At 42.5% G+C, this 24,634-nt stretch overlaps 1 pseudogene; it reads right to left on the reverse strand.

Moving 5' to 3' along the window:
* The window catches only part of LOC138293961 (vitamin D3 hydroxylase-associated protein-like), a 62,532-nt pseudogene that overhangs the window by 29,837 nt on the left and 8,061 nt on the right, over positions 1 to 24,634 (reverse strand).

Genomic DNA, 24,634 nt, shown 5'->3' on the forward strand with positions numbered 1-24,634 from the left:
CATTCCCAGGTGATAAACGGGGTAAAATTCAGGTTGTCAAAAAAGTATAAGCAAGGATGAAATGTATAGGATTAGATGCAAAATAGTTATCCTTTTGGACGGGTTTGCGATAGAGCATTGAGGAAATAATACTATACCTGATGACAATCCATTGACAGGTGAAGCAATTCCTTTTAAACTGAGTGAAAAAGGGAAATGTGTCAATTAGAATACATTAAATGGTAATTACCAGAAAAATAAATTCCCATTTTAAAGGTAAATGTAGTTGTCATTATATATAACCACTAAATAGATATTATATTTTCCTTATGCAGGGCACAATATAGACACTTCACTGAATGGATAGTAAACTAAAAATGCAACTTAAACAGTGGATCATCAATGTATTTATGTATTCTGATTTTTATTTAGTGCCATAACATGACTGCGAAAAGCAGCTTCGCCATCTTTTTTGTCAGAGGACATGATAGGTGATCTAGTCAGGAAATCAAAAGTAATGCCCAGATATGTTTCATTACCAAAAAAAATTCATTTCAAACACAAAAATTAGCATGGATGAATTGAAAACAAGAATTAGATAGGCTATTTGGAGTGCTGTTTTACAACAACTATTATACAGAAGGAGCATAGACTAAGGAAATAAATCACTGAATGTTAAACTCACTTTATTTAGTTGCCTCCTGCCTTGCTGGGTTTTTCTCATTGGAAGATATAAGAACTAAATGCTTTTTCCCATGCTTCAAAGATACTTACTTTACACACATTTTTGGGTGCAAGAGAGCTTGGAAAGAAAGAGAAGGAAGGGAAGGGTAGTGAAGGGAAATAGAGAACAGAGGCTTAAGGCAAGTAAAAACACAGGGGTGACATTGATATACAATTCTGCCTAGTTGCACTTTCTGTAGGAAAGTAAAAGGGGATGCCAGTCAAAATCAGGCAATATATTTCCTGGGTCATATTTCATCCAAATCCCCCTATCACAGACGGACCTGTCCAACTTGCAGGGTGCTGCCATGTGTCATATGACATCAAGGACCTGATTATGACCTTGGCAGATGGGTTACTCCGTAACAAATGTGACGGATATCCCGCCTGCCATATTACAAGTTCCATTAAATCCCATGGAACTTGGAAATTGGCTGGCTGGATAGCCATCCCGTTTGTGACGGAGTAGCCCCTCCCTCAATGTCGTAATCAGGCCCGAAGTCTCTTTCTATGATCACCAGTTGAAGAGCTGATATTACATGGTAAAAAGAAGGTGCAGTGGAATACATAGAGCAGATTTCCAGATTGTTCTTAGTGGGCCAACACCTTTATAAAAACCCACTCTGTGGCCGAGAGTGTTTCCATGACTTTTGAGAAAAGGACTCAAAGCCCTGCCCTCTTCTAGGCCTGATCCCCTTATCAGTCTCCTACGGGCTACTTTTGAAGTTTGTGGTAACTTTAAATCAATGGTTATTTCTGAAGAGTGTGGTAATGATTCAGCTGGAGTATTATCTGGCTGACGGATTTCTCTTAACAGATTGGTCTCTATTAGAGAATCCTTCATTGGAGGTGTTACAGCTTCCACCAAAAATCACAGCTTTACAGCTAACACTCATCCCCAAATTAGCCCTTTAAGTAGGAGAAATGTAAATAAACATCTAAGTTATATTTCTTCCAAAATCATCCATATCACCTTTTTCTTGCTTGTACAAACCAGGCAAGGAAAGCTTTTTGATATGGCTATCATCCTGCAGGGACCTCGAACATGGGGATAAATGTACTAAAGGTTTTGCACCCAACAGGTCAGTGGTGTGGTAAGTTGCATGTTTTGCAAATGTCCCATTATGAAATACCAAATAAACACTAATAGGGTTATTTACAAAGATAATACACATGTGAGAAATTTACACATGTAATTTGCTCTTCATCTTCTGTTTAACTTTACTACTTTGGTTGTTCACAGTATCTAAGTATAAAGTTACTCAAAAGTGTAGACTTACATGTCTCCCACACCCTAAAAAAGGGGTAGAGCCATGTTCATGAGAGTAAGGTATTACTTTAAAAAAATAAAGACAATAGTAAGTCCAGCACCATAGAAGGCCAACCACTGATAATGCAAGACTTTCCCAGAAAAATAATGAAGGTAGCTGCTTCACATAATGTCTCATAGAAAATAATGTTATATTAAATTACACTTTTTAAAATAGTATAAAATGTGAATACATATAATTTAGTGTTAATAAATCTAAAAATAAAATATTTATGAACATTATAAAATATTTAAGCATTTTTTTAAAATGTATAAATTAAAGTACCATTCATTTTTGTTAAAATATAATTCAAGTAGTTTTAATTAATTTTATACATCACTTTTAATATTTATTAAAACATAATTAATTTAATCTTTTACTCTAGGTGGCAATTTACTTTTTTTAATTTAAACTTCAGAAAAATAAAAAATATTTATTTTAATATATATAAATTGATTACAAAAGAATTTCAAATTCAATTAATAATGTCCCAGCTTTTTATTGTGTTCTACAATTGAAATGAATACATAAAATTAATTTGCATTCAAATTTAACATAAACATATTTGTACTCTTTTTTTTTGTATTGTATTGTAAATCTTTTATAGAGCTCATTCCGGCCGTAGCATCGAAGCGCTAGTACTAGTGAGATATATGGGAACCGAAACCATGCATTGTAAAATGGCCAACTAAGAGTCCCATCCTAATGGGAGAAGAGACAAGTTTATAATTTCTTTCTAAAGCCCAAATATGTCTCTGTATGTCTGATCATCAGAGGTAGGGCATTCCAAAGTCTGGCAGCCTCCACAGAAAAGGCTTTGTCCCCCCACCTAACCCTATAACAACGGGGTACCGAAATAAGGTGTCTAGATGAAGATCTAAGTGTCTGAGCCGGTTGATACGGTTGAAGAACTGATCTCAGATATTTACAGCCCTCTAAATGGTGGGCCTTATAAGTTAAGCAGAGGTACTTAAACTTAATCATTTTATCAACCGGTAGCCAGTGAAGTTGTCTAAGACAGCTGCTAGCATATGCTGAGCGCGGTAGATCTAAGATCAAGCGGGCAGCCGCGTTCTGGATGGGTTGAAGTTTATGAAGAGCAGATTTGCTGATATTTAGCATTAAAGCGTTACAGTAGTCCAATCTAGATATAACCAGTGCCAGGACCACCACCACTTTCAAATTTTCATGCAAAAATGTAAACATTTTCTTAAGGGATCTTAGAGCCTAATAGCAACCCTTGACCGTCCGGTTAACCTGTTGCTCAAATGAAAGGAGTCTGTCAAATACAATCCCCAGATTTCTAGCCGAGGTGTGTGGAACCGGGCACTCGCTACAAGACTCCGGTCACCAACGGGCACTCCTAGGTTTGCTATCTAAACCAAAAAAATGATTCCTGTCTTATCTCTGGTAAGTTTGAGCCAATTGTTACACATCCAGCTGTTAATCGCTCTCATACATTGCTGGAATCTGTCCGCGGTTTCCTCCCAGTTGCGAGAGACCGGGCTAATCAGCTGCATATCATCAGCGTATGACACGATGTGGAAGCCAAAAGAGCGCACCAGACTGGCTAACGGGGCTACATAAAGATTGAACAGAGTAGGGCTGAGGGAAGACCCCTGGGGAACACCGCAAGGTAATTGAAAGGGGGTTGCCTTATGGTTCCCGCAGGACACTATAATAGATCTGTTGGTAAGGAAAGACTTGAGGATATCAAGTGCTTTGTGTCTTACTCCTGCCTGGTAAAGTAGCTGGATAAGGCATTGCGGAGATATAGTATCGAAGGCTGCGGACAAATCAAGCAGAACAAGGATGGTACCTTCCCCCTGATCAACTATTCTGCGGATAATATCCGCTGAAGATATCAGCGCGGATTCCGTGCTATGGGCTAGAAGGAACCCGTGTTGGGATTAATCAAATCTGCCATTCACTTGTAAAAAATCCACCAGTTCTGTATTCAAGTGCCTTTCCAGGATCTTGGCTAAGGTGGGTAACAAAGAGATAGGTCGTAGATTTGTTAAATCATTAGAATCCTTGTCTGGATTCTTAATTAATGGAATCACAATAGATTCTTTCCAGGTATCCGGAAAACATCCTTCCTGCAAGATGTCTGCATATACTGGTTCCAAGGCCATCGAAATCATGTCGGGAACTAACTTAAGAATCCGCGGGGCATGGATCATTCGGAGAACCAGCTTTAACTACAGTTAGTAGTTCAGAGATCCTTTTGGCCGATAAAGGCGGAAAGATATTTAGCCTATAAATGGAGTCTAGAGGTATAGAATCATCCTGCATGCCCCTCTCTTGTTCCGGGATAATTTGTACAAAATTTGCCTGAAGTTGAGTGTTTTTTTTTTTTTTTTTTAATCTGCAGCTGTTTGGCAAAACGCATCTGAATTCTCTAGACCGGAACGAGGGGGTGGAAGAGTGAGAAAGCGAACCACTTTAAGTAACTAAACTTTTTTTTTTTACTTTTCCCTATCCTATACCACAGGTATGTACCACAATCGGGGTGGAGATCTCCCCATGGTAAAGTATAGGGGAAATTTAGAAAAACTATTAAACTTTACAAAAACTTAGCATTTTGTGTTGAATGTTAATGTAAGTTTATTTTATATCTTTAATGTAAATGTAAAAAAATGCTACAGTACTATTAACTTAATTTTTGAATATTCTTTCATTAATTTATATGTTAAATTAAATAAAAAATGTTTTCTGGTTCAAATTGTTAAACTTGATATATAGAATTAAATGCAAGTAATTTAATTATATTTCAACATAAATTAATGTGATAACATTGTATAAATCCCCAAACTGTTGTTAAAATATTTTATAATTAACTAATAAGTATGTTCTAATTGTAGATGTTGTTAACATTACATTTTATTTATTTATGTAACTATTTAAAATAATTTAATTTAACATTATTTTCTGTGATGTTTTATTCTAATTCACTATCACCCTTATTTTCAATGGGAAGATATTGCAGCGCCATTGGTTGGCCCTGTGTGATTTTGGACTTACTCCATCTCTGAGGTGGAGTGTTTTACCATTGTTTTAGGTGTCTTTCTGGCTGTAGTAAAATTCGAAGTGTAGTTTGTGAACAGCAGTGGCTTACTCTTTTGTAGGTGGGTGCATGTCTCTCCCTTATCCCTCCTTACTGCTTCCTAAACCCCTCCAATTTAATAGTAAGTAAGCACTTTTTCCCATTGTGCCTCCAACATTTGCTACTAAGTAGTAAGCTTATATGTGTGAGGATCGTTCACAGAAAAGATGGGAGAGATGGAGAGGGATGTTCAAATGTGTACCTTAAATCCTGGATGCAGAGCGTTGCATGGAGCAATGTTGACGAAGGGCTGTGCAGCCGAACCGATGCATCAGTTCCAAGATGCTGTGAGGCTGCGGTGCATTGTCCTGTTGTGTCGTCATCAAGTATCCTGTCGACAGAGTTTGTGATGCATTGTCTGATGTCAGGCATATGGCATGCAGCAGGTGTTGTGTCTGTTCCAAAAAGCTGCAAGGCTGAGATGCGGAATCGGTCATTGAGGCTGCTGTCAAACCAGGGATGCCAGGAACTGGGCTGTGTATGAGATACTTTGTTTGAGTGATGTGTTGGTTCTGAGGACTGCAGAGGTGATGCAGGTCTTTGTGTTGGGCCCAATCCATGCAGCAGTGGCATTGTGATTGTTCTGCTCGAGAATGTGCTGATCCGTAGAGGAAAAGCATTGGTTCTACTCGGGGATGCATTTCTCACCAAAGGCAATGTATCGGTTCCACTGATAAACACCTTAGGCCCACTTCCAAGGGTCCAGGACTGGGGTGGCACCACTTGGCAGGGTAGTCTAACAGCTAGCAGAGTCCAGGTGCAGGTGCAAGGTTGTCGGAAACCTGTTCTGTTCTTGAGGCTTCAGATCAGGAAGTCAATCAACTAACCTTTGGAGTCCCTCTGGGTTCTGGTTTTAAGAGATGCAGCTTCAGTCCTTCTCACCAAGGCAGGAGGGCAGGTGGTCAGCACAGCAAAGCAGGTGTCAAGCAGCGTGCATTCCAACAGAGGGGCAGTCCTTTAGCAACACCACAGTTCTTCTTCCCGGGAGAGGATCTAATGGGCCAGAAGTGCACTGAAGTGGCGGTGTCTGGGTCCAGTATTTATACCCAGGTGCCCTGGTTGTGGAAAGTGGGAGAAACTTCTAGACAGTGGCTTTGAAGTGCAAGGTGTTCCCTGCCTTCCCTGCTGTGGCTCCAAGCTGGCTGGAGTAAAAATACAGGGTTGTTAGGCCTTTTGTATGCGGACAGGACACAGCCTATTTAGGTGTAATGGGAGTTGTGTCCAGCTCCTCCCTCCCCTCCTGCCTGAGATGGCCAATCAAGTCACACCTAAGCTTCCATTGTGTGTAGCTGTCTAGGAGGAATACACAAAGCACCACTGACAACTACACCTAATCTTGTTACCAGAGACAGGCTGCAGGCACCATATGGCTAAGGTGAGAAAAAGTAAATTTTCGAAAAGTGGCATTTTCAGAATTGTGATTTAAAATCCAACTTCACCATAAGTTAGGTTTTTAAATTGTGATTCCAGAGACACCAAACGTGAAGGGGTTATCTCTTTCAAACTGGAAATTATGCTTATAAAGTGTAATAAGGCAACCCCAATGTTATTCTATGGGAGGGATAGGCCTTGCAGTACTCAAAAACAAATTTAAGAGTTGTTCACTATCAGGACATGTCAATGTCCTACTTTTTTTTAATTGCCCCATGGCCTCTTGGCTGTCCAGGGCCTACCACTGAGGTGACGTATGTGTATTAGAAAAGAAAGTTTGGGCGTAGCAAAGGGCTTATTTTGCGAGGTTGAAATGGTGGTTTAAAACTGCACACACAGGCTCTACAATGACAGGCCTGAGCCATGTTCAAAGGACTACTTAAGTGGGTGGCACAATCAGTGCTGCAGGCCCACTAGTAGCATTTTTATTCACACGTAGTGCACTATACTAGAGACTTATAAGTAAATTAGATATGCATTAGGGGATAAGCCAAAATAATCATGTTTAGTGGTGAGAGCACAAGCACTTTAGCACTGGTTTGCAGTGGTAACATGCACAGAGTCCTAATACCAGCAAAAACGAGTTGAGAAAAAGTGGAGGAGGACGTCAAAAGGTTGGGGGTAAGCCTATCCTAAGGCTCACAGGTCTAACAAGTATTTTATAGACTTTATCAGTACTAGTGTAGCACTACTAAATGTACTATGAAATACAGTTTGTGAATATGCCCTTAAATTGCACTTGGCTCCGTGACTAGTAATATATACATAACAAGTTCTTGAGACAGGAGGCTGCAACTTTCAGGGCTATGTATAAATAGATTTGGACTGCTTTTGTAGGGGGAAATCATTGATAGACTAACCACATCTGAAAGGGGGTGGCATCCATTAGCAAAGTGAAAGCTGGCCTTAAGGGGCATATTGCACTATGTGAATGTAAGCTGCAGGCAGTGGGGAGCAGCCACAGACTGGTGGGACAGATGCATGCTGCGTCTGCTGTCACATTCTTTTGTTCATTGCAATCCCTATCCCATTAATGCTTATGTACTGCAATGACAGACCTTTGTGAATGCCACTGCTGGAATAGTGATCAGCTGTACTTCACAGGACTTCATCCCTACAAGCATTCACAGCTCTTCAGAAAGAGTAGCAGAGGAAATTTGTCCTCATTAAAATTAATAAAGAATGGGTTCTGCAAACTTTTTTTGATTTTTTTTGCATTGAGCTGGATTAGTACATGGGAAACAGCACAAAAATGTTGAGACAACAGCACTGTACAAAACACACTGACTGGTTTATAACCCGATCCTTGATACATCTATTATGGTAATCTATTCCAAAGTAAACAAAAGAGGCGGCTTTACAAGGTGAGTAGAGACGGTTCCTGACTTTTAATCGAGCTTTCTGACTTTTAGCACAACATTCCTTATCTTAGCACATTTTCCCAGGGGATCTGGGGATTTAGTGCAAAGGCCTGGGGATTTGCAGGTTTAGGGCAAAGGGCAAACAATCAGCTTCCTAAAATTCCTAGCACCATTTTTCAATGATGCCTGTTTTTGTGGCTCTGGATGTTTTTGTGGATAGTACACTCGATAGGACCCAACTATTCTGAACCTTCAGCACACTCATGAGGACAGTTGCTGGAATTTAAGGTTCTGTGTTTAAAATTGGCACTGCATTATCCTTGAGGTATGGGATGGCAGAATGGACCCAAATTACCTGCAGGCAGCAGTTAATAAATCCCACCTGTCCTAGATATTTTGCTTTCCATGAAATACAGCATTAATATTTGTTTGTCATTGTCAATAAGTACCGGAGTTGAAAGGCTCAGACCATGGAGCAGCAGCATCAATGGTGGAGCAGCATAAATTTGGCTGCATCCCTACGTGTTACAGAGGTAATACAAAAAAGTAACTGACATCATATACTCTGTGTGCCTTAATAATAGGAATGTAAAAGGTTATAGTGATAAACTCCAAGGTCCAGCACTCTCTCCCTGTTGAGCAATACACCAGTTAAAGTGAGGCGAGATGAGTTCCTTTCTTCATTCTTTCAATTTTTCTTTTTATTGCCAGGGAGTATTTCCATTAATTCAGCATTGTGAGTTGTTCCACAAGTTACAAATTCAATGGCAGTTGACATGTTTCACCCCTAATTGGCTCAACAGCTTGGCGCTTTCTCAAGGATCCTTTTCAAGATCTGGTAAATATTGTTCCCATATATGTTCCATATGGCTCATATTTGTGTCTAATAGAAGTCATATAATGCAATCAATAGAGTCATGTCCTTGTGTAACTCATCCAGGAATAAAACCCAACCAATGAATCCTCTGGGGTGTTCCTATTATGAAGAAAGCCAATTTCCTACAACCCAGTGTTCCCCTCAGTCTCCCGATAAAAATGATGCCTCACTTGTGTGGGTGCCTAAAGCAGAGTCAACCAAAAATGTACAAAAGTAAAGTGAGCTTATGAACGCACTTTGGTGCCCCTTCTATCTCTACATGTTTTTGTCCCTTCCCTGTCGCAGACACTTGGCCCACCAACACAAGTGAGGTACCATTTTTATCAGGAGACTGAGGGGAATGCTGGGTAGTAGGAAATTTGTGCCAGCGTGGTGATCCCACACAGAAATGTGAGGAAAAATTTGATTTTATAGCTAAATTTGAGGTTTGCAGGGGATTCTAGGTAAGAAAACATTGAAGGATCTATGCAAGGCACAACTCCTTGGACTCCCCCTAGTGTCTAGTTTTCAGAAATATCTGGGTTTGGTGGTTTCCCTGGATAGCCACCGAGCCTGCGACCAAAAACACAGGTTCCCCTCTTTCAAAACTAGGTTGTTTTGTGATAAATAATGTTGATGTCTCCACAATATGTTTTGGGTCGTTGCCCGTCGTGGGCACTAGGCCTACACACCCAAGTAAGGTATAATTTTTATTGAGAGACTTGGGGAAATGCTGGGTGGAAGGAAACTTGTGGCTCCCCTCAGATTCCAGAACTTTCCACCACAGAAATGTGAGGAAATATGTTTTTAGACACGTTTTGAGATTTGCAAGGGATTCTGGGTAACAGAACATGGTGAGAGCCACACAAGTCACCCCATTCTGGATTTCCCTGGGTGTCTAGTTTTGAAAATTGTACAGGTTTGCTAGGTATACCTAGGTGCTGAGCTAAGGCCCAAAGTACCACAGCTAGACACATTGCAAAAAAGGGTCAGTTTTCAGTGGACAAATGTGATGTGCCCACGTTGTGTTTTGGATCGTTTCCTGTCGTAGGCACTAGGCCTACCCACACAAGTGAGGTAACATTTTTATTGAAAGACTTGGGGGAATGCTGGGTGAAAGGAAGTTTGAGGTTGCCCTCAGATTCCAGAACACTCCATCACAGAAATGTGAGGAAAATGTGTTTTTAGCCACATTTTGAGGTTTGCAAGGGATTCAGGGTAACAGAACCTGGTGAGAGCCTCACAAGCCACCCAATCCTGGATTACCCTTGGTATTTAGTTTTTTTTTTTATGTTCAGGCTTGCTAGGTTTCCCTAGGTGCCTGCCGAGCTAGGGGCCAAAGTACCACAGCTAGCACATTGTGCCCAGGTTGCGTTTTGGGCCGTTTCCTTCCGCAGGCAGTAGTCCTACCCACACAAGTGAGATACCACTTTTATTGGGAGATTTAGGAAAATTGTGGGGGGAAGGAGGGTTGTGGCTCACCTCAGATGCCAGAAATATTCATGACAGAAAAGTGAGGAAAATGTGTTTTTAGATATATTTTGAGGTTTGCAAGGGATTCTGGGTAACAGAACCTGGTGTTAGCCACACAAGTCACCCAATCCTAGATTTCCCTGGGTGTCTAGTTTTCAAAAATGTACAGGTTTGCTAGGTTTCTCTCAGAGCTGGCTGATCGAGGGCCCAAAATCCACAGCTAGGCACATTGCAATAAAAGGGTCAGTTTTCAGTGGAAAAATGTGATGTACCCAAGTTGCGTTTTGGGCTGTTTCCTGTCTCAAGCACTAGGCCTACCCACACAAGTGAGGTACCATTTTTATCGGGAGACTTTGGAAAATGTTGGCTGGAAGGAAGTTTGTGGTTCCCCTCAGATTCCAGAGCTTTCCATTACAGAAATGTGAGGAAAATGTGTTTTTAGACATGTTTTGAGCTTTTCAAGAGATTCTGGATAACAGAACCTAATGAAAGCCAGACAAGTCACCCCATCTTGGATTTCCCCGAAGTGTCTAGTTTTAAAAAATGTACAGGTTTGCTAGGTTTCCCTAGGCATCGGCTGAGCCAGGGCCCCAATTTTTGGACATTACAAATAGTCAGTTTTCAGTGGAAAAATGTGATATGTCCATGTTGAATTTTGAGCTGTTTCCTGTCACGGACACTAAGCCTTCCCACACAAGTGAGGTACCATTTTTGTCAAGATCCTTAGAGGATTACAGTATAGTAGAACAAGTGTTATTGCCTATGGCCTCTCTCTGCATTTGTGCCTTCCAAATCCAAGACAGTTTGTAAACAATAAGTCATTTTGAGAAATGCCCTCTAACTCACATGCTAGTATGGGTACCCAAAATTCAGAGCTGTGCAAGTAACCACTGCTTCCAAACTATGGGGGTCATTCTGACCCCGGCGGGCGGCGGTTGCCGCCCGCCTGGCGGGAACCGCCATTTGGCCGCACCGCAGTCAAAAGACCGCTGGTGCCATTCCGACCTTCTCGCTGGGCCGGCGCCGGCCCAGCGGGAAGGGGGCCAGCAACACTGAAGCCGGCTCCGAATGGAGCCAGCGGTGTTGCAGGTGTGCGACGGGTGCAGTTGCACCCGTCGCGCTTTTCATTGTCTGCTAGGCAGACAGTGAAAAGCAGGCTGGGGCCCTGTTAGGGGCCCCCTGCACTGCCCATGCCAGTGGCATGGGCAGTGGAGGGCCCCCAGGGGCCCCTAGACACCCGTTACCGCCAGCCTCATCCTGGCGGTGTAAACCACCAGAAACAGGCTGGCGGTAAGGGGGTCAGAATCCCCATGGCGGCGCTGCTTCCAGCGCCGCCATGGCGGATTCGCCCAGCCAGGGGAAATCCGGCGGGAAACCGCCGGACTCGGTTTTCTGACCGCTGCTTTACCGCCACGGTCAGAATGGGCAGGAAAGCACCGCCAGCCTGTTGGCGGTGCTTCCGTCATCCGCGGCCCTGGCGGTCTTTGACTTGATACCAATTTTTCACTCTTTAAATTCTACCAAAGGAATTGCTGCACACCAGGTACACAATGATAAACCATTGCAAGGTAAAGTTCAGTTATAGGGTCTGGGTACCTCGGGTTGTTGGTGAACCATAAGTCTTATATATCTCCGCAACCAGAACGGTCAAGTCGTTGTAACAGTATATTGCTTTCGAAAATCTGCCATTGTTAGAATAGGTTACAGATGAAAACGTAAAAAACAAATGGCTGTTTTTTCAACTCAATTCCAATATTTTTTCTTTCAAATGTTACTTTCTATAGGAAAACCTTGAAGGATTGTGGTACTGAAAATTCTGGACCCGTGTTATAAACATCGTCGTATCACAATGATTTTGGTATCAGCAGACCGAGAATGATTACAATAGTATGCACAAGCATCGTATTCATATTCGGGTAACAAAATCACCCGAATATCAGAGTTTCCGTCTTGAACCCTCGTGTTCCATTTAAACGACAGCCATTTTGTGATTGCCCTCACATAGGCCAATGACTAATGCTGAAAACGAGTCTGAAGGACATGTACATCCTTGCTGACTCCTCTGTGACCTGGGCAAGCTGACTCCACTGCCTGAAGCCAAACCTGTTCGGCCAGTTTCTTTCCCAGTGGCCGAATGAGATTAGTATCCAGGCACAACACATCATAAAACCTTTCATCACACACAAACCATGCCTAATCTTACCCACACCTGTCTCTGTTTCTTTCTTTATGACTTGCTTTACAAGGAGGAGGTGCCCGTTTATATTGGGGGTCCGTCGATATCTGATGAAAGTACTAAGCCTTTCCGGGTAATTGATTGAGGGCTGGACAAACTGAAATATGGGCTTGTCATCATAAACCTGCTATTTCTTTGTAGTGAAAATATGTGAATGGTCAACTGTAAAATAAGGAATGTTTGCCTAAAGCATAATATTTTGTATAAAAGAGAAGGTTAGTTTTGCAAAGGGAGCAGTCTCCTGAGAATATACACCGTGTTGTACTTCTAGGATACCTGTTGCTGGCTGCAGCCAATAAACAGGATCTTTGACTTCACCAAGAAGACTCTGTGTTTCTGTAGTCTGAAACAGGAAGGACTCGAAGTCTTAGGGTGTGTTCCCTGGCACCGCTGGGTTCTGAAAAACCCAGTACTTCAGTTGGCGCCAAACGTGGGGCGATTTCAGCGGTACCGGTCCAAGCCAGAGGTTCGTGAGGAGCTTCGTGTGAAAATTCTGGAGGAAGGCCGCCACTTCATCGACCCCTGTATGTCGACGTGGTCCGAAAGTCTTTGCTGCGAGGTTCCCCGCTTTCCGACGGCTACGAAGGACTGCTGCCCTGACTATCGCCCTGTTTTGGACCCTTGATGATTTGGTAGAGCGAAACGATAAACGAGTCTTCTGGTGACGTCATCGATACCTCAGTTAAGTATAAGTGGAGCGTCTCCCAGTCCTTAGTTTGGTTCTTAGTTTGGTATCCCCTTGGGATATTTGATTTGGAACTTGCAAGTAACAAAGCCGAGGGATTCGTGTATTCACGAGACTATCGTATTCGATAATCCTTTGAAGTTTGAAGCTAGACTAGAGAGCGAAGATGCCTGGTTTTAGCGGATATGGAAATTTGTTTTGTCTTGGTTATAATAGGGATTCCCGATTGGAGGACTTGTGTCCGGTTCCTCCGATTGGAACTCCAACCTATGAACTATATGTGAAACATGGCATAGGCCCCCTCACAAATAATGAAGTATGGATCCGATACACCAGGAAAGATGGTGTTTTAAAATGGCCCCAATATGGTAGTTTTGACACAGAGATTCTGAATAATCTGGAGGTTAAACTTTTTAAGAAGAAAGCCCGGCCGGCGATGTTTGACTCTTTCCGCCTATGGCGTAAGGAAGCCAAACAGAAGGAAATTAAATTAGCAAAGAGAAATAAGAGGGAAGAGGGTATCTCGATAATGCAAGCTGCTATGCAGTTTAAAGATGATGAAGAAGAACAGATGAATGAGCAGTTGCACAGGCAACGTAAATTGGTGACCGATAAATGTTATCCAGTTCTTCCGCTTCTTCAGCAAGATGCAGCAAAAGAACTTGAGAAAGATCCTTTAATGTCACACTTGTTGAGTTTGCCACCCCCTTATGCGCAGAATGCTACAGCACCTCCGCAACCTTTAGCTGTGCAACCTCCAGTTATTGTGCCTCAGGTTCTTCCACAGCCACCAGCTCCTTTTCAGTTGGCTCCTACTACCATGGCGCAGCCCCTTCAAGGGCAGCCGACTTCGCTACCTGCTCCATCTGTACCTCCTACAACTTTATGTATTACATCGACTGCCTCTTCTGGTGTTCTTCCTGATACTGCCTCTGCGTCTGCTTCTGCGTCTGCCTTGTCTCCCTGTTTTTTTCCTCCTGTTCTTTCATCAACTTCTCCTTCTGTCCGACAGAGAGTGACAGATACTGTTGCCAGCCTTATATTTCCTCTCTTTGGGTCGTCTGGTGTGACCCCAGATTCGGAGCGTAAGCAGTCGCGTAGTCAACTGCCTAATTCTCAAGAGAGAGAAATGTTTGACCGTATGGCGCGTAAATGGGTTGTTTACCCTTTAAGATACGATGTAGAGTCTGTTATGGATGTCTTCCGCCAATGGGAAGCACCAAAACAAAGATAAGTTTTTGAGAAAATGTGTGCTTTCCTTTGTGAGGAATTGGAAGACAATGATTTGGAAACAAATCCGCCTGATTTGTGCCATGTACGGTTTGAGTTTGTAAAGGGCACGATTGTGGGTCCCGATGTTGAGACAGCAGTTGCAACGTTGTTGTCCTTTAGGAATAAGGATCCTTCTCAGTCATTGTTCCAACATGACTCCTCTGTTAAAAAAAAGGTGCGACAGTACCCAATGAGAGAAGTCCCTCCGGTATGGAAGGACGCTGTTGAGGCTGATGATGCTAATCACATTGATGCTGTACCAGCTCATTTTCAGCGTGTTTGGGTACATGTTCCGTGGAAGCGAGCTGAAGTTTTAGCCCTTACGCAGACTTTGCCTGATCCCTGTAAAAACCCTGCAGGGTATTATAAGGAATTATCACAGACTGCAGACTCATGCATTATGAATTTAGCCGACATAGATATGTTATTTGGGAATGTTGTTCCACAGCCTTTGTGGGGATTGATTCATCATACAGATCATGCACAAGAGTTAGGTGACTCATGGGCTAATATTAGTGCTGCAAATGATAGACAAGTTGGTGGTGCCAAGCCTGAGCCTATGGTAGCAGAACTGCCTGCTAGGATCATTACTTACATGAAGACTTTAATGCCTGCGATGCGTGTGAATTGGGATAAATTGTCTGCGTGTAAGCAGAAGAAAGATGAAACAGTGTCTGATTTCTTCACCAGGTTTGAGGAAACGTTTATCGACCACAGTGGTCAAGATATGAGTACAGAAGGTGGTCAACGGTTGTTCGTCGACAAGTTTGTGCACAATTTGCTTGCAGAGCTGTGTAAGAAATTGAAGGATTCAGAGAGTTCTTGGGCCGTTTCCTCTTCAGCACAAATATTGGCTACTGCACAGTACTACGAAAATAGGGATAAAGATGAGAAGGATAGAGCAGACAAGAAAACTAAAGAATTAAAGACGAAGGTTCTTTTACAACAGGCGTATCCGCCACGTGGTGGTCAGAGTAACTATCAGTAACCTCAACAGTTCCAGAGAAACTCGCAAAGGTTCGAGTTTTCTCAACCACGTGTTCCTATAGGTCCCAATCAGTGTTCATATTGTAAAGAAGAGGGTCATTTCAAGTATAGTTGTCCTATTTTGTTACAGCGTACGAATGGTGCTTCTGGTGCAAGAGGTCGAGGTGTTCAACAAGCTCCTAGAGTTAGAGGACGTGGAAGTTTCCCCCAGAACACGCGTTCCTTTCCGTCTCAAAACTCAATGAATAGTTTTGACCAGCAACATAACGCGTCTGGTAGGACGGCTCAGTACTATGCTGACGACTACTATGGAGAAGATGAGAATCTGGAAGGTAATAATTGCTAGGACAGCCATAGACGAAGAGAGGGAGTTTTTTTAGTTCCAGTGGATCAGAATGGACCTTATGTTAAGGTGATTACCTCAGGTGTGTAGGAGCCTTTTCTGTTGGATACTGGTGCTACAAAGAGTTCTATTATCCACTCAAAACTCCCTGGCGCACCTTTGTCTGGCGAGATGAATGTTTCAGTAGGTTTTTCTGGCGCCCCGGTTAGGAACCCGATTTCTAGTCCTATGTCCCTTTCTGTTGGACCTTGTGAATTGGAAGCACCCCTTATTCTGACGACAGGTTGTGGTGAAAACTTGTTAGGATTGGATTTGTTGAAAAGATTGTATGCAACATTATATTGTTCTCCTTCGGGAGTACAACTTACACTGGGTAGGAAAATGGTCTCTCCAATTTATTTGTCGAAGGATAAACTTCCGACCGAATTGTCGTTTCTTCCTGATACCATTTGGGCTACTGGTCCTAATGACGTGGGTCTGTTGGAAATTACGCCTTATGTTGTGACATTGAAAGCCAATGTTAAATTACTACGCATTCAACAATACAAGATCTCTAGTGAAGGTGAAAAGGCGTTGCTAGCGATCATTTATGATTTAATTGAAAAAGATGTAATTGAAGACACAAGAGGCAACGTTTGTAATAGTCCTGTTCTGCCTGTTTTGAAACGTACTGACCCCTCTAAGCCACCTGTTTACAGGCTTGTGATTGATCTTAGAGAGGTAAATAAAATAGTTGTGCCACAGTTTCCAGTTGTTCCTGATATCACTGCCATATTGACTATGATTCAAGCTTCCGCCACCTGGTTTTCGGTGATTGACTTAAAGAATGCTTTCTTCAGCATCCCGATTGCCGAGGAGAGCAGGGATATTTTTGGATTCAGTTTAGGAGGCCGAAGTTTCCACTTTAAACGCGCTCCACAAGGCTACTGTGAAAGTCCATCAATATATAGTCAGTCTTTAAAAACACAGCTTGATGCAATTGTTTTACCTGACGGCGCAACCCTTATTCAGTACATTGATGATTTGCTAGTCGCTGCAGATACTGAAGAGATTTGTAAAGAAGCCACCTTGTTGTTGTTGCGTCATTTGTCTGATTTACATCACAAAGTGTCCCTTTCAAAACTGCAATATTGTCGACAAGAAGTGACCTACTTAGGTCATCTCTTATCGAAGGAGGGAAGGAAACTGACCTCAGAAAGAATTCAGGCAATTGCAAAATTGAGTGTGCCAAAGACACAGAGAGAAGTACGTGCTTTCTTGGGCATTACATCATACTGCAGACAATGGATACCGAATTTTTCTTTGCTGGCCAAACCTTTGGTAGCATTGACCTATAAAGATACACCAAACCCCGTTCCATGGTCTGAAGATTGTCAGAAAAGTTTTTCCGAATTGCGTAATGCATTGTGTTCGGCTCCTGTGTTGGGTACCCCCGACTACAGTAAGCCCTTTACACTGTATGTCCATGAGAGAGAGGGTTGTGCATTGTCGGTGCTGACACAGTCTTTTGGAGACAAGCAGCGCCCATGTGCATATTTTTCGTCGACTTTGGATCCGGTAGCTAAAGCATTGCCGAGTTGCTTGAGAGCCACAGTGGCAGCAGCTGTTTCTATTCGACAGTCTGCTGGGTTAGTGATGAATAATACGTTGATTGTGATGGTTCCACATGCAGTGGACACGTTGTTAAACAGGACCAAGACACAGCATTTAACTAGTGCTCGATTGTCAGGTTACGAGTTGACACTGTTAGCGAGTCATGTGCACATAAAGAGGTGCAATACATTGAATCCAGCCACGTTATTGCCGATTTCAGTAGAAACAGATGATGTTGAACAACATGATTGTTTTCTTAGGACAGAAGAAGAAACGAAAGGGAGAGTAGATCTTAAAGATACTCCTCTTGTAGAGTGTGATGGTACCTTATGGGTGGATGGTTCATGCTTCAAGCTTCCGAATGGTGCTACGACTGCACATATGCTGTCACAACTTTGCATACGATTGTTGAAGCTGCACGTATACCACATAATTCAGCTCAAGCAGCAGAGCTGATTGCACTTACGAGAGCGTGTGTGTTATCGAAAGGAATGAAAGTGACCATATATACCGACAGCCAGTATGCGTTTGGTGTGGCCCATAGTTTTGGACGATTGTGGAAAGAACGTGGTTTCCTGACTTCGCATGGAGCTAAAATTCAGCATGGTCAGTTGGTGAATGAGCTTCTTGAGTCACTGACCTTGCCATTACAAGTTGCGATTGTGAAATGCAGTGCACACAAGAAGGTTACTGATGATGTCGGTCGTGGCAATGCATTTGCTGACGAAATCGCAAAAGAAACAGCAAAAGATGTGATGAATCGAATGTATGTTGCAGGTCCCGCAAGATGGGTTGGTGACGTTGGAATATGTGAAGATACGATAGAGGGTGTGAAGTCTATTCAAGCTGAAGCTTCAGAGAAAGAGTTGAGTGTGTGGAAAGAAAGTACGGGTAAATTGGATGAAAATGGTTGTTGGGTTGACTTGTCAGAACATCAGCGATGGTTGTTACCCGATGTGTATGTGCTTGCAGTGGTGACAATGGCTCATGGAATGGCCCATATCAGTGTGAAAGGGATTTGTAAGTTGTTGGCTCCAGTATGGCAAAATGCTGGAATTCCTAAATGTGCAGAGAATGTGGTCAAGAATTGCATGGTGTGTCTGAAATACAATCCTGGTAGGGGAACCCCAACTCCAGCTGGTCATTTTGCACCTCCAACGTATCCGTTTGAGGTTTTGCAGCTAGATTTCATCCACATGGAAAGGTGCAACAATCTGAAATACGTACTCGTTGTTGTTTGTGCTTTTTCAAGATGGGTAGAAGCATATCCCTTAAAAGACAACACTGCCTTATCCACAGCTAAAGCCCTTGTCAAAGAATTCTTCCCTAGGTTTGGAATGCCGAGAATGGTCTGGAGTGATAATGGGAGTGAATTTGTGGGTCGAGTGATGAAAAAAGTATGTGAAGGGCTAGGTATCCAGCAAAAATTCCACGCTGCAAATCACCCCCAATCAGCTGGACTAGTAGAGTGCTATAATGGCCTGCTAAAACTGAAATTGGCAAAGATACAAGCGAGCTCTGGTCTTAAATGGCCTGACGCTCTGCCTCTAGCACTCCTATCAACAAGAATGACTGTGCATTCGCGAGTGGGACTTAGTCCCTATGAAATCGTGTTTGGCCGCCCGGCCAACATATGGGGAGTGCCAAGACCAACAAAATTCAGTGAGATCGAATACCCTGTACTGCTTGATTATTTGTATGAATTGACGGCTAAATTGCGTGTTCTACACCAACAGGTTCACGATACTCTGCCTCAGGTCTCTGAAGCTCCAGGACATCTTATCGATCCTGGATCATGGGCGCTGGTCAAGAACTTCCAGCGGACAAAGAATGACCAGCCCCGTTGGACCGGCCCCTACCTCGTCCTTCTCTCAACAAGATCAGCTGTTCGAGTGGAAGGGAAAAAGAACTGGATCCACGGCGTACACTGCAAGAGGATCCCTTTTCCTCTACCGCACGACCGGTGGGTCCAGGAGGGGATCGCTGACTCTGAGACTGAGACTGTGCCTCGTTTTTTGCCATTTAGCGATGCACGTGTAAAAGGAACAATTTCTGAACGAGAAAGTGACAATAATTTGCAAGAAGCTGTGCCACCGTCAATTCGATTGAACACTACAGAGCCTGAACTCTTGTTCCAGAACCAGACAGTACCTGGAAAAAGCAGTTATAATTTGAGACCAAGAACTAAGGACAAATAATTTTTTTCCCGTTCCTTTGCTATTTTTTTTTAAAGTGCGGCTCTCTCATCTGAGAAACTTTCTTATTTTTGTTTTTTTTCTTTTCAAACCGCCATCCGGGGTTCAGCTGTAGGGTCGTGGTTGCCCAAGTCTTTAGAGTGCAGCTGAAGACGTTAGGTCGACAGTTCTGGTCGGTCTAAGGGAGTTGCCCTGGACTGACAGAAGCATTCCCTAGCATAGAACACCCTACCACCACGAGCAGCAATTAGAGAGGATGGAGTTTTTCAAGAATGAGAGACCTGCCAGACAGATGGACTTTAAAGCCAGAATGGGTATAATAATGACAAAGAAACGATTTTTGATATTATGTATTTTCATGTTGCTTAGTGTAATGACGTTTTTAATAGGATATGTTTTATTCTCTTTTCAAGTGACATTTGCACCCATTACTCAGCCCATACCTCCTTCTACTGTTTCCTCGCATTCTTTTCACCCCCTGCCTGAACACGAGTCTGCCAGAAGATTAGAGTTTGCCAACAATTCATTCATTCAGCTTCTACACCAACACCAATTAGTAGTGAACACAACTAACTGTTGGGTGTGTGGTCTTATGCCCCATACTACTGATAAAGGTATCCCTTATCTGGTCCTACCTTTCAGCCATAATGGTTCTGTGTGGGCATATAGAACGGTGTTCATATACGCGTATGAAGCCAACCCCCTATGTTCTGTGAAAGATAATCCTAAGAATAGTGCTCTAGCTAAGGGTATAGTAGATATGATTAGGGAAAATATTTCCTATGAGACTATCCCGAGAGATGAGACACTAGCATATATTGGATGGAACATAACAGGATATGGAGTTACTCTGAGTGGAAACCAGCGAGCAAAGAGATCCTCCCCGATTTGGATTGTACCCCATCAGGGTCACCTATGTCTGCAAGGTAATGGCAAGAATCCCAGAGCTCAGTTAGGGAAAAGTATCTGCACTGAAACATATGTTTTTGCGTCTCAGACTTCTCCTTCGTTCTTAGCAGCTAAGGGTACCTATTTCATCTGCCATAATAGAGCCTATACATGGTTGCCTCCTGACTTCTCAGGCACATGTTTTGTTTCGTTCCTGTTACCTCCCACCTACACAGCCACAGCAGATTACCATAAGACAAGGATAGTTCGAGGTGTCATAAGTAAAGAAGACACTACAGGACAAGAATTTGGAGATTTCGCAAAGGGTTTTCTGCCGTTTTGGGGCCCTATGGTTAACAGCAGGAACATAAGGCAATTGACAAGGGTGGTTGAATCCACGGTAGTTGAAACCGCTGGTGCCCTTAGTAATTTGACTGCTGAGCTCCAGTCGGATCGCCTTATGACTCTTCAGAACAGGGTCGCATTAGATGTCATACTTTGCATCCGAGGTGGGGTATGTAAAGTGATCCAATCAAGTTGCTGTGTTTTCATCCCAGATAACGCTCCGACAGTCTACCAGGCCATTTCCAAACTACATAAGATCTCCGAGTCTATTGACGTGGATAAAGGAGATTGGTCATTGATGGGGTGGTTCTGGGAGCTGATATCCGCCTGGGGATGGAAGACTCTGATAGTCATTGGGATGATCTTAGCCATTCTTTTCCTGTCCTGTCTGTGTGTACAGTGTGCTCCTGCAATATGTGGCCTCTGTGCTACATCGTGTGTAAGGAAACCTGTATCAAGGGACGAGCTAAGTAATAGGATGATGCTACAGCAACATCTCAACGACTGTATGAATATAGACCTGGACTCAGATTAGCATGAGTATAGGTTATTGCCTATGTAAGGGCAAAAGGAGGGTCTGTGGTACTGAAAATTCTGGACCCGTGTTATAAACATCGTCGTATCACAACGATTTTGGTATCAGCAGACCGAGAATGATTACAATAGTATGCACAAGCATCGTATTCATATTCGGGTAACGAAATCACCTGAATATCAGAGTTTCCGTCTTGAACCCTCGTGTTCCATTTAAACGACAGCCATTTTGTGATTGCCCTCACATAGGCCAATGACTAATGCTGAAAACGAGTCTGAAGGACACGTACATCCTTGCTGACTCCTCTGTGACCTGGGCAAGCTGACTCCAATGTCTGAAGCCAAACCTGTTCGGCCAGTTTCTTTCCCAGTGGCCGAATGAGATTAGTATCAAGGCACAACACATCATAAAACCTTTCATCACACACAAACCATGCCTAATCTTACACACACCTGTCTCTGTTTCTTTCTTTATGACTTGCTTTACAAGGAGGAGGTGCCCGTTTATATTGGGGGTCCGTCGATATCTGATGAAAGTACTAAGCCTTTCCGGGTAATTGATTGAGGGCTGGACAAACTGAAATATGGGCTTGTCATCATAAACCTGCTATTTCTTTGTAGTGAAAATATGTGAATGGTCAACTGTAAAATAAGGAAAGTTTGCCTAAAGCATAATATTTTGTATAAAAGAGAAGGTTAGTTTTGCAAAGGGAGCAGTCTCCTGAGAATATACACTGTGTTGTACTTCTAGGATACCTGTTGCTGGCTGCAGCCAATAAACAAGATCTTTGACTTCACCACGAAGACTCTGTGTTTCTGTAGTCTGAAACAGGAAGGACTCGAAGTCTTAGGGTGTGTTCCCTGGCACCGCTGGGTTCTGAAAAACCCAGTACTTCAGGATCTACACAAATGACCCCTCGCTCAATTAGGAATTTTGTCTAGTTTTCAGAAATGTGTAGTGTTCTAGGGTCCACCACTGGCTTTGCACCGATTTCTACTACTAACTGGAAGGAGGTTGATAGTACAAAAAATAGGAAAATTGGGCTATGCCCCAGTAAAATGCCAAAATTGTGTTAAAAAATGTGGTTTTCTGACTCAAGTCTGCCAGTTCCTGAAAGCTAGGAAGATGGTGATTTTAGCACCATAAACCCTTCATTGATGCAATTTGCAGGGAGAAAAACAGATGCTTTCTTCTGCTGCACCTTTTTCCCATTTTTCTCATAAAACCCAAAATGTAACTGTGTTTTGGCTAATTTCTCGGTCCACTCCAGAGAAATCCACAAACTCTGAGTACCCTTAAAATCCCCACTATGTTGGCAAAAAGGACACAGATTTGGTGTGGATACCTTATGTGGACAAAAAGTTAAGGCGGCCTAAGCGCTAACTACCCCAAAGAGCCACGGGGGTGGGGACGGGGGAGGCCTACCAGCGTAGGGGTTAATGTGTAAAGTGAAGCATCTAAATGTATTATTAAAGGTATATTCACTGTAGAAATTAGTTTTACATATACACATGTGTTCTAATGTTTAGCTTTAGCATGAAGATTTTAGTTATCATTCTCATTTACACTTATATTTTGATGTGTATTCATTCTGACATAATGCTTGCACTCCTAATTGTGTATTAAAAGTGCACACTGACAATGCTTTATTCAGTTAGCATAACTAAGCCCTACTCTTAACATGGGATGTATTTTCCATGCTCTGCATGTTTGTCTTTTGCAGGTGTGCATTTGTAATTTGTTAGCTAGAGAAAGGAGTATTGTCTATTAGAGATAGCGCGGCCTGAGAAGAGAAATTTAGCATCCACTGAACGATTTAATGAGCAGAGGAAAAGTCCTATTCCTTGCATATCTGGAATGAAAATACTCATGGTTAACCTGGTCGTTCAAACTATGTGGGATGAGAGATTCGACCGATGTTGCAAGTGTGCTCCATGAGAAAGAGAAATAACTGGATTTCTGGAGATGTGTTTAGAGATCTGGGTGCTCCTGGAACTTTCCACTTTAAGTTAGTGTTCACACTGCTAGAGTTACAGCAGATCCCTTTGGACTTGGGGAGGTGCAGACCTTTCCGCAACCTTTTTGCCATTACAGTGTTTAGCCTCATGATAACACTGATTCCCTTCTTTTTAAGACTTTTAAGACTTCTACTGGAGTGTCTATGATTCTGATGCCTACCTTGCTTCATTCCCAAACCTTTAAAAAACGTTTAACCTGAATTTTACCATCTTTAGTTAGAGCTTGAGTTAGATGATCTTAAATCTGTTTATGTTTAGAAGGAGCAATCAAAATTCCTTTAAAGAAAAGTCAGTTATTACTTCTTAGTACCTGTATTGTTGTGACTGTAATTTCTGTTTGCCTTATTCCATTGAGACTGAATTTATTCTGGAGTTTCAGCTTGCCGATTTTGATTCTGTATCTTTATAATTTGATATTGCTCTGCATGTAAATTGGAGTAGTTACTAATTTGTAATACATCTACTAAACTTTCCACATTGATTCCTGGTCCTCATTGTGTGGCCAAATGGGCTCAATGAGTTTTAAATTGTAAATCTGTTACAAACTCCTTTGCCTCCCAGTCTACTGCAAGATCCATCTAATGGAGACTACTGGCCTCTTCCATGTGCGTTCCCTCAATGGCAGAGAGTTAAGTTAGGTCTTCATTGAATATATAGACCATCAAAAGGGAAGGGGCATCGTAGAATTCCTAACATCCAATATTGAAGGGAAAGCACTCCTGTTTTGTAACTGACTTTCAACCACATTCTCACCATGCACACAGTTACATAACACAAAAATACCAATGTTCACTACTTGGTAACTGGAAACTTCCCTGCATCTCGCTTTTCAAAAGAGGCTCTGATTTAGCCTCAGAGGTAGTTACATGCAGGCAGACCCTATCGTCAAGCTTTCGTCATAGGTTGCACCTATTATGGTCCCATAACTACTGAATATAAGGAGCATGAAGGACTGCAATGGGTGCAGCACTGGACTTTTCATGTGATGAAAGTGTGACGCCAGGGTCTACCTGCCTATAACTAAAAATGAGGATAAATAAGAGGCTCTTCTGAGAATTGAGATGCAGGGAAGTTCCCAGTTACCAAATACTTAACACTGGTACCAAAAATGTGGCATTTTTGTGTTATGTGAGTGTGTGCATGGCTAGAATACATGTGAAGCACATCCGTGAGCCTCAACAATAAATAACATCTGGCAATTGGGACATGGGTGGTCCTGATGAAAGCTGGATGACTTTAGTGGCACATTGAAGCAGCTGAAACGTGTCGGCCTTTAGCGATGCAAGTCATTAATATTT

This window comes from Pleurodeles waltl, chromosome 4_2, assembly GCF_031143425.1.
Source record: "Pleurodeles waltl isolate 20211129_DDA chromosome 4_2, aPleWal1.hap1.20221129, whole genome shotgun sequence".
Lineage (NCBI taxonomy): Eukaryota > Metazoa > Chordata > Amphibia > Caudata > Salamandridae > Pleurodeles > Pleurodeles waltl.